This window comes from Felis catus, chromosome C1 (assembly GCF_018350175.1).
Source record: "Felis catus isolate Fca126 chromosome C1, F.catus_Fca126_mat1.0, whole genome shotgun sequence".
NCBI lineage: Eukaryota > Metazoa > Chordata > Mammalia > Carnivora > Felidae > Felis > Felis catus.
The window spans coordinates 45,260,613-45,271,784 of record NC_058375.1 but is presented as its reverse complement, the minus strand read 5'-3'; the positions used below and the strand labels follow the sequence as shown (position 1 = coordinate 45,271,784).

Genomic DNA, 11,172 nt, shown 5'->3' with positions numbered 1-11,172 from the left:
TGATCTGATTTTTGATCAAAATATAATGTCTAACAGGTGGGCTATTTGGGACTCAATCTTTGCCAGGTGCTGTGAAATAATGACAAATGATCATAGTGCCTATATATAAACGATCACAGGTCGCTCTCTTTGACCTGTGGTTCAGACCAGCCTTCCTAGAAACTCATTTTCAAACTACGCCCACTGCTGTGATTGAAAGTGGGTATTTTCAAAATTGCTTGGCTCGGCACACTTGCTGCTCTGGAATTACTTTGAATTGTGGCTTGACTGACAAGCTTATAGAATAGAAATTTGATACCTGAGTAAATAAACAGCCGCCAGGTTCATGCAGGGACTTCTGAGCGTGGCATTTTTCTAAGGACAAGTAGATACATCATCACGAGGGTCCTTGTTAAAAAGATACTCACTTTACCCTGGAAAGTAGGGCCAAAAACTATTCATCTTTATACCCCTAACAAGTTCGTTACTTGTAAATATTTAGAAATGAATAACTATGTGATAAATCTCTTTTATAATCATTAAAGAAAAATATCACTGTTTATAATATGATTCAAGAGCATATAATAATTATTTTTTTAAATTTTGGTTTACAGAAGCTAAACGATGTCTTTTTCTTTTTTTTTTCTTTTTTTTTTTTTTCTTTTACAGAGAGAGAGGGAGAGAGAGAGAATCCCAAGCAGGCTCCACGCTCAGCAGGGAGCCTGACATGGGGCTCGATCCCAAGACCCTGGGATCATGACCTGAGTCAAAATCAAGAGTTGGACGGTCTACCGACTGAGCCATCCAGGCATCCCTAAGAGATGTCTGTCATTGTGGTAATTATCTATTAGCATAAGTAGTGAATAGTTTTGTTTTCTCTTTTGCCTTTCTCGTTTTCAACATGCTATTTTGTTCTAATATCTTACGGTATTTTCCAGAATCATACTTTCCTTTAGTTTCAAAACTACTTTTGGAAATACATCGGGCATACAAGACAAACAAAAATGGATGTATTAGATGTACTGTGTTTCTTCAGTTGAATTTCCTACTAGAAAAACATAGCAAAATCTTTGCTTTCAGAACTAAAAATATATTTTGTGTGTATTTGATATGATAAGTTAGAACAATCTCCTTCATTTCAATAAGCCTTTATTCCATACCTTCTACATGCAAGCCACTGTGCTAAGCACTTTATAAGAAGTGATAAAGGCAAGTCTAGATATAGGGAGATAGACACCCCCATTGGCAGTTGCAAAACAGTGTGGTGATGCTTCCATTTATATGAAATATCCAGAGTCAGCAAATCCAGAGAGACAGAAAGCAGATTAGTAATTTCCAGAGACTGGAAGCAGAGGGAATAGGGAGTGACTGTTTAATGGGTGTGGGGCTTCCTTCTGGGGTCATGAAAATGTTCTTGAACTAGAGAGTGCTAGTGGTTGCACAAAGCTGTGAGTGTGCTAAATGTCGCTGATGGTTCATTTCATGGTATGTATATTTTACTATAATGCATTTTTCTTAAAAAAATACTAAAACAACAAACAGAAATCCCAGTGTGGTAAGGAAAACTCATTCATTCATTCATTCATTCATTCATTCATTCATTCAACAAATATTTACTGAGAGCTTGTTGTGTGTCAGTCACTGGTTACATCCTAGGCACCAGCTGCTGAGCAACACCAGACATTGTCATTCTCTCATGGACTATGTCTAGTTGAGAGACAGAAAATTAACAAGTAATTTTTTAAAGTTTAACCATGGATAAATGCTATGGAAACAAAATGGATAACTAAGACACTTGGCCTAATTGAGGGTGTTGGACAAGGGCCAGGGAAGATTATACAGAGGAAGGACGCATCAGTTCGGGTTTTCACGGATGAGTAGAAGCTGGAACGGAACTGGGGCAGAGGGGTGAGGTGGAGAGACCATGGGGAATATGGTAGCCCCTTTAGGAGCTTGCTGCCATGAACAAGGAGGTGGTGGATATAGAAACAGTGCCAAGGGTGTTTAGAAACTTAATGAGACAGAATTGGATGATGGATTGCATCTGGGATTGTCGAGTCAGGAGAGAGGGAGACAAAGAGGGAGAGAGAGAGAGTGCCTGTTTCTTAGCTTTCTGGTTTGCAGATCTGTATGATTGACAGTGTCACTCGAAGATAGGAAGTAATCCAGAGGCACCTTTGCCAGATAAAGGAAGGCATTGCAGAAGAAAACACCTAACATTGGAAGTGGGTCACGTTGACTCAGGTGGGAAGCCTGACACAGTCTCTTCCTCAAATCTTGTGTAAGAATTTTGCCTATGCTCTTTGGAGTTATAATTAGTAGTCAACAATAAATCCATGTTGCAATGATAGCTACATATTCTTGTAACTCATTAAATACATATTAGCTGTCTAGGAAATGATACATAGTTCCATTATCCCTAGCACATACTTTCATTTCCTTTTAAGAAATTTTTAAGTATAAAATAAGAATGAAAGAGAAAAGGGGCACCTGGATGGCTCAGTCGGCTAAGCATCCAACTCTTGATTTCAGCTCCAGTCATGACCTCATGGTTCGTGAGTTAGATCCCCACATGGGGCCCTGTGATAACAGCTTGGAGCCTGCTTGGAATTCTCTCTGTCTCTCCCTCACTCATGCTTGCTCCCCCCCTCCCCCCCTCAGAATAAATAAACTTTAAAAAAAAAAAAGAATAAAAGGGAAAAGAAAGATACTAGTTATTGAATTTCCACTCTGTGCTACCAGGTACCATGCTAGGCACATAGTACAAATTTTATATTTAAATGACCTATAGATCTTTCCCCCATTTTAAATATGAAGAAACAAAGGCTCAGAGTAAATTAGTAAATTATTTACTAATATTACTGTATTACAAATACAGGTCATAAGTAGGAGAGGTAGGATTTAAAATCAAGTCTCTAGGGGCCCCTGGATGGCTCAGTCGGTTAGGCGTCCGACTTCGGCTCAGGTCATGATCTCACGGTGCATGAGTTCCAGCCCCGCTTCGGGCTCTGTGCTGACAGCTCAGAGCCTGGAGCCTGCCTCGGATTCTGTGTCTCCCTCTCTCTCTGCCCCTCCCCCACTCACGCTCTGTCTCTCTCTATCAAAAAATGAATAAATGTTAAAAAATTAAAAAAAAAATCAAGTCTCTAGTTGCCTACCAAGATTCACATTTATTCAACTACACTGACATTTTTCTAACTTGAATCATTTGCATGGCACTTTTATGATTTTTTCTACATATGTATGCCACTTACACTAGGATTTTACAACATAGTTTCCTTTGAATTGGCTCATCTGTTTTTAGACTCAAATATATTTTATAAGGGCACTTTATAGTACTAGCATGAATAGAAAGTTAGTGCAATTATAAAGGCAATCATAAAAGGCAAATGGAAACTATAAAGATTACAATTAAACAATGAAACAGTACTAACTTCTAGCTACATGCTGTTGTTTTCTGGTGAGGTTCTGAGTTTGATGCTTGTTCTCTCCCTGTAAAATGAAGGATTAGAAAAGTCAGAGAGGTAATCAAGACCAGTAACATATTGAGAGATAATCCCTGATAATTATTGCAGAGAACAGAAAGAGAAATAATTTTCTCACCACGTGATTGAATGTTATTTACTGCTGTGAACCACCTGAAGCCGTTTTGTAGGCTACTGACATCAAATGTCCCAAGGCTAGGGAGCCACTACTCCCATCAATGGGACATCTACACTTTGGATTTTCTCTTGATATTGATCTCACCAACATTTGTATTCAAGATCATGGTGGCAAGACAGTATGTAGCAGTTCAAGTTGCCTCTTTTACAAGAATTATCTGGATCGGGTCTAATGTAGCCTCCCGTCGGCTATGCAGGCATAAAAGAGAAAGGATTTGTCAACCGAAATCTCAGCTCTTACAGCATGTTATGAAATTTACCTCAGGATGGAACATTTCCAAAGCTTAAACGATTTTAAAAAGGGGGTTTTCATCACTTAGAAGGCCCCCACGTGACCGTAAATGAAATTCTGAAACTTCAGAGACCCTGAGAGAATTATCGTCCCCAGTCCAGGAAGATGAGCCCACAACGACAGGTCAAAGCTGCGAGCAGAGGAGGCACTTAGGCTTGATTGAAGAAGAGAGGAAACAAACCTACCGCACTTGGCATTCATTGAAGGGAGAGAAGCAACAAGTGCCTTCCTGAGGAAAGACCAGATGGAAGGAAAATTAAGCAAAGTTGAAAAACATTGCTGTGGTCTGTTCCACAAAAACCATCAGAGCTGTGGTTTCTCTGGAGCCAGAGATTTGAAAGGTAAGGAAAATAGAGATCACATTACATGGTACTCAAGGGTTCAACGTGCAAAACAATGATTCTAACGAAGGTCTAGCCAACGCCTTTTCTGTCTCAGAGATGAGCAAGGGGAACGAGAGGTATCTAAACCTGTAACGGCCATGTATTAACCCAGTCGGAATGATTTACTGTTACCATATTGGGGCTGACTTTGAGTTCAGAAGAGGAACAAAAAAAAATGAAGAAAAACAAGCTTACCCATAAAAAGAGGTTGTAGAACTTCGTGTCCCAACAAGTGGGTAAAAATGTTAACATTGTTTTTTTATGTCTTAATAAATGTCTTTCATAAAAATTGCTGACAACACACTCCCTAGATCTCTTTATTAGATCGGAAGAGATATTGATCAGAAGGAGGAGTTGATCAGGAAAAAAAAAAAAAGGGTAGAAGGAAACCGGGTCTTAGGTTACATAAAAATATATAGACTGTCTTTTTGAATTTAATAATCTGGTAAAAATAAGTATTTTTATACAGGTGAGAGAAATGAGATAAGAGAAGTTAGGGAAAAAAAAAAAGAAGAAGAAGTTAGATAACTTGTCTGGAAACACGTAGCTGAAAATGTAGAAATCAGAACTTAGAGCCTGCCTGGATCTACAGCCTTTCGTCTTTCAACCAAACCCCTAAACCTTGTCTAATTAATCCTACCAGCTCAATGAAATGGCCCACATGCTACTAATATTACCTTCAAAACTTCATGGAGTCACAAAACTACTGTGTCGGGAAAGAAGGATGGTGAGTTTGACCCCATTCTGGGGACATTGCAAAACTCCATGGGCAGTAAGGTAATGGTGCCCCCCACTCCACGGATGACCAAAATAAGGCTCAGGCAATTACATGTCTTGCCTCGGGTGACGTAACTAATGTGTGGTCGTTCTGGCCTTCCGCCTCACATCTCTGGTGGAATTCTTCTACCGAGGTAGCTTTTGGCTTTGCCCGGAGAGCCAGAAGACGCCTTCAGTCATTATGGTCAGATGTGTTTGGCGAGCGACCACCGGCACTACTGGAGCAGTCAGTTTTAAAGACCAGATTACTATTGTGGGGACTGAACTCTTCTTCCGAGGAGAAATTCAGAATGTGGTTTGTCTTTGCTGTCTCGAATTCCAACAGATTGGTAGGTGATCCAGGCTTCTACTTTGCATACTTAGTACGTGAACTGTTTTATCCAGTGAGTGCAAAGACACAAAACGAAGGAGTCGGGTGACAGGGTCTCGATCCTCAGGCTGCACAGAGTGTCATGGTTACCTTCAGATACGGGCAAGATAGGCCCAGAACCGAGGAGTCTCTTTTCACGAAGGTTGCTATAGGGCCACGGGGCCTGCCTGCGGCGGGCCCAGCCAGAGGTGCATCAGGTGTAAGCACGGGAGACTAGATCAGAAATGAGGAGGAACGGGTCGCGGCAGTTGTTAGAATGCCCTTGACTCAGAGGTTTGAGTCTGTGATCCTGGAACCGTAAGTTAGGAGCCCCCTCCAGGACTGCCGTCTGGAGCGTGCACCGTTTCCGTTATCTCTTGAATCCTTTCATCCCAGCAATTAGCTCATGTTTTAGCGTTGAAAACCTTCTGATTTGATTTTCCCCATTCTCACTGCCAGTGAATCGTCGTATAGTGTTTCACTGGGAATGTGAATGCGTGCGTATTACGCAGGATCTCTACTTGTATTGGGGAATGGTTGGCGAAATCCCCACGGGGATGGCTTGGCACTTCGGCACTGACCCCCAACACTGAGGGCCAAATCCCAGCCTGGACTGTCTTGGTGAAGCCCTCCATGGTGAACAGCAGGGTAACTTAACTGCTGTCTGATTACTGTGTCTAGAGATAATCTGCAGAAATGATAGGAATGATGGAAGCCGTTGTTGAATGATGAGAGTCACCATCCTTCACTAGAATCAGGGGCAGAAGAAGGAGTCACACCGTAGAGACCTAGGACAGGAGGTCATCGTGCAGTTTTGTAGATACGGCAGCACAAGGTGAGGAATCAAGTGTGTCTAACGGAGACCTTCCTGTGAGGGGTTTGCCTTTTTTGCAATTCTGTCTTGGATTAGAATGGACAACGACATAAAACATCTTCTTCCTTCGACATGACGGTTACGTTGGTTATGCTTAACCTTTAGAGAGGCCTCTGGGCTGGTGTAATGGAGAACAGAGGTCAAAGTCTGCCCAGGAAAGTGTGGCTTCCCCACCTTCATCCAGTAATGCCCATAAAGGAGGGACAGCGCCATCTCAAGAGGAGTGCAGTTCAGGAGCTTCCGGTGCAGACCCTTTCAAAATGAGCAGGGGCTTTCCGTGGAGGGGGACTCTTTTCAAGGATTCTGAGGAGGGTGCCCCTTGAAGTGAGGGAACCCTGGAAGGCTGTCACTTACATAACAACACATCCAGGTAGAGTCCACATTGATCCTATAAAAATACCACTCCTCTTACCTTACGGAATGCTTCCTTGAGAGGGAGGAATAAGAGACGTCATCCGATGGGGTGCCTGGGTGGCTCAGTCGGTTAAACATCTGACTCTTGTTTTCAGCTCAGGTCATGATCTCATGGTTCTGAGGTTCAAGCCCCCCTGTCGGGTTCTGTGCTGTTAACACATTCTGCGTGGGATTCTCTCTTTCTCTGCCCCTTCCCCACTCACGCTTTCACTCTCTAAGTCAATAAATAAACTTAAAAAACAAAGACACATCATTAGAGCTCTGGAATGGGAGGTAGGGATGGCATATGGGGCGTAACCCACAAATAGTAGTATCTGTGGGAGAGTGCTGGGCTGGGTGCTTCAGCTCCGATGAAGGTCTTAGCAGAGACGCAGAACTGAAAGCAATGAGATGATGCATGGCACAGTAGAGGTGATAGAAACAACACGAGCTTGGGACTCAGAGTGACCTGGATCTGTCTTGGCTTCAAAAACTGCTCTCTTGGGGCGCCTGGGTGGCTCAGTCGGTTGAGCGTCCGACTTCGGTTCAGGTCATGATCTCACAGCTCGTGGGTTCGAGCCCCGCGTCGGGCTCTGTGCTGACGGCTCAGAGCCTGGAGCCTGCTTCGGAATCTATGGCTCCCTCTCTCACTCTTTGCCCCTCCCCTGCTCATGCTCTGTCTCTCTCTCTCTCAAAAATAAATAAACATTAAAAAAAATAAGAAAAAAAAACTGTTCTCGTGTTTGAACAAGGTTCCGAAACAGTCTCTGCCTCAGTTTTACCCTCTGCGAAATGAGACACATTGCTGCCCGCAAGTAGGGAACGTCATCTAAAATATGGTAACATCTCACAAGTACTCAATAATTAGTATCTGTTAGTATTTTCATTATCATTATTACTCATGCTTCTAGCATAATTCTTGGAGTTAATTCTTAATAGCTAATAACAGCCAATACCTCTATCTCACTTAGCTGTGTCCTAGGCACTGTTTCCAGCACTTATATTAACTAACTTAATCCCCGTAACAACCTATGAAGTAGCTTATATTTTCCATTTTACAGATAAGGAAATTGAAACAGGAGAGTTTAGTAACTTGTCCAGGGGTGCACCACCGGTAAATGGCAGGATCAGGATTTGAATGGAACCCAAGCTGTGAGGGTGCAGTGCTCACTGTGTTAACTGTGATGTTATAAATGTGACTCCCTGTCTGCCTGAGAGGATCTATGAAAAAAAGCATAAGGCATATCATTAATCTTTTTTTTTTTAATTTTTAACATTTGTTTATTATTGAGAGACAGAGACAGAGCATGAGCATCGGAGGGGCAAAGAGAGGGAAAGACACAGAATCCAAGGCAGGCTCCAGGCTCTGAGCTGTCTCCACAGAGCCCGACGCGGGGCTCAAACTCACAAACCGTGAGATCATCACCTGAGCCGAAGTTGGGTGCTTAACCGACTGAGCCGCTCAGGTGCCCCAGCGTATCGTTAACTTTGAAGGACATGGGGACACAAAACTCAGGTGCACGAGGCCAGTGGAACAAACACAAAGTCACATGGGCCCGGTGGTGTATCACAGCCTTTGAGCCAGTGAGGTTGGAGCCGCAGTGAAAGGCAGGAGTCTGAGAAGTCAGGTTGGGCAAGGAGACGCTCTAGGAGTTGGCCGAAGTAGTTAGCAGGGGAAATATCTGACCCAGGGTTCTCCTCTCCCATCTGGCAAGCACACAGAGACCAACAAGGAAGAGAAAGAGCAAATCCTTGCAGCAATTTTAAATGCATGGGACGTAACATTAGACATTACGGAGTCTCTTCATTTTACAGTTGACAAAATGGCGTCGCCAGGGGAGCCGGTGACTTGCTGGGGGTCGCAGAGGTAGACTGTGTAAGGAGGCATCCAGAGGAAGTGGCAGCGGCTCGTGGTAGCTATGGAGAAGGATGTGCTGTGGGAACGGGGAAAGGGAAGACAGGAGAAAGGATGTGTGTGAGAGGCTCATGTGAAGCACGTTGACCACAGACTCTCAAACGATGTCTTTGTGTTAGCTATTAGTTTGATAAACATTGTCTTCAAGGGAGAGAGATGGGAGGTCAGTTGGGAAATTATTTCCTAACCCAGGGCAGTAATGAGAGTGTGGGTAAGGTCAGGGCCATGGTGGAATAGAGGAGGGAGCATGTTCAGGAAACACCTCAGAGATAAAACACATAGGTGGGGTGGGGTGGGGGTGGGGGGTGCACTGAGACCCGACGATTCGATGAAACACGGTTCTCTTTCTAGGTGGAATCCCGAGGTCGCTATGGGAATGGGAAGGAGGCAGAAGCCAGGGAGGGGCCAGAACAGACAAACCCTCAGCTTGCTTGTCATTACACAAAGGTTGGATTCTGTTGAGCACAGAGGAGTTCTTTCCTCTCTCCAGCTGAGCACATCTGGCTTTCAGGACGAAAGGATCTGATGTGTCAGGTTTAAACGTCTTGAATGACCAGCTGAAGCAGAGAAGGGAGGAGAAGCATGTCAGGTCAACGCTGTGACCTCCCTGGGGCTGTAAGTGATATTCCCAATAATAAACATGGAGCCTGGGCTAGGAGAGGCCCACGATGGTCATTGTTTCCCTGACTAGAATTTTACATGCACGCAGGCTGGAAAACTTGGCCAGAGGTTTGAACCATGTGTTCCGTCAAGTCCTATAAGTCTTTAGACTCCTTTTTTATATTATCCCAGTGAGAAATGTATCAGGAGGTTTATACGAGCCAGGCAACTGTCCTGATATTTTGCAGAGAGTATCATTGATATTTGGGCCACTGTGGTAAAAAAAAAAAGTCCTTTGCCCAGGCACACGGGTATAGAGTTGGCAGTTATCAAAATGTGGACAAACTGGAGAGTCAGCTTCATTGCTTCCACGCTGCCTGTTTGCTGGTGTTTGTGCTTTGATGACCTCCTAGGTTTGGAATATCTTCTATTATTCCAACCTGCATAAGCAAAGTACTGAAAATTCACAATAAGATGTGAAATACTGATGGAAGCTGGCAGTGTTCCCCCTCCCTGGGCGTTTGCAGGCACAAAGCAGTAGGGCTGTAAGGCACTGTGCTTCAGAAATCAGCCTCAGTGGTAGGGAAGTCAAATGCACTTGAATTTCTTCCCAGAGCCTAACCTGTTCTTGGAAGTGCAAATCAGCCCCACCCACTTTGCAAAGCCTACTACCAACCCCAGCCCACAACAGTCTCCCCTACGTTGAACTTCTCTCGGATATACTGCTTAAGACGTGAATAAGAATTGTGAAAAGCAAACCGATTCGCCATCTCCCTTTGGATGGCATGGTCTAAAACTGAGTCCTTGGAAACCCAAAACCTGGAGTTCAGATCTCAAGTTCACCATTTACTAGCTGGGTGCCCTTGGGCTCACTTTCCAAATTTGTAAACTGGGTGTATTCGTGCCAGGCTCACAGAACTGTGAGAATTAGGTGGAATCTCACAGGAAAATACCAAACCATGATAAGGGTTTTCTAAAAGTTAACTAGGCCCTTTTTCAAACTCCTGAAATTGTGACAAGAGGCCGCACATAATAATTCAGTTGTTTTCCAAGCTCCCAGAATCTGCATTTAACATATGTATGTTCTGTGTGTGCGTGTACATGCTTGTGCATGCACACCCTACTTATATTGGTAATAATTAAATATTTTCTTTAAATCAACTTATGAAAAATTTGAATTTACTTAAAAACAAAATTTGCATTACAATTCTAAATGAAAGGAGCAGGATCTCCTGCTCTAAAAAGAATGTAAACTGAAGTCAGTAAGACAAAGCAATATTATTTGATGCTAAGTAGGCTCTAAGCATTAGATCTGCTCTCTTAGTATTAGAGAAAGGAGAATCAGGGGCGTGTGGATGGCTCAGTCGGTTGAGCGTCTGACTTCAGCTCAGGTCATGATCTCGCCGTTCCTGAGTTCGAGCCCCACGTCAGGCTCTGTGCTGACAGTTCAGAGCCTGGAGCCTGTTTCAGATTCTGTGTCTCCCTCTCTCTCTGCCCTTCCCCCACTCACGCTCTGTCTCTCTCTCTCTCAAAGATAAAAATAAAATATTAAGGACAAATTAAAAAAAAAAGAATCAGCAAATGTCAAAGAGGTTTTGTGGATAGGCTCTTACAAAACGTAGCATTTTTTTCTTGATGTAAGCAAGTTAGAAACACAATTGAAAAAGGGGGCTGACTGTTTCACAGTAAGACTCATTGTCCTTTAATTGATGTCCTTTTATCACTCAATTCATCTTTCAGGGCACTCACTCTTTAGAGCAAAAATTACAGTCGATAGTGCAGCGTTTCAGAAGCAGAGACATCAGCCTTTGAAATTTGGCCCTGCTCCCTACTTGCCAATTACATCGAACAACTTACTCAAGTCTTTGTACTTCACTCTCCTCATTAGTCAAATGAAGTATTAACACTCAGCTTGGAGGGTATTTGCGTGGATGCCATAAAGTATGTT

At 43.3% G+C, this 11,172-nt stretch overlaps 1 long non-coding RNA gene across 2 annotated transcripts in view; it reads left to right on the top strand.

Annotated features, from left to right (window-relative positions):
* The first annotated feature begins 671 nt into the window (after window positions 1-671).
* Window positions 672-11,172, top strand: part of LOC111561743 — an 83,910-nt gene continuing 73,409 nt past the window's right edge. For both annotated transcript variants that reach the window (XR_006584305.1, XR_002744500.2), the window contains exon 1: window positions 672-815. This is a non-coding gene — a long non-coding RNA (uncharacterized LOC111561743). The remainder of the gene's footprint in view (window positions 816-11,172) is intronic.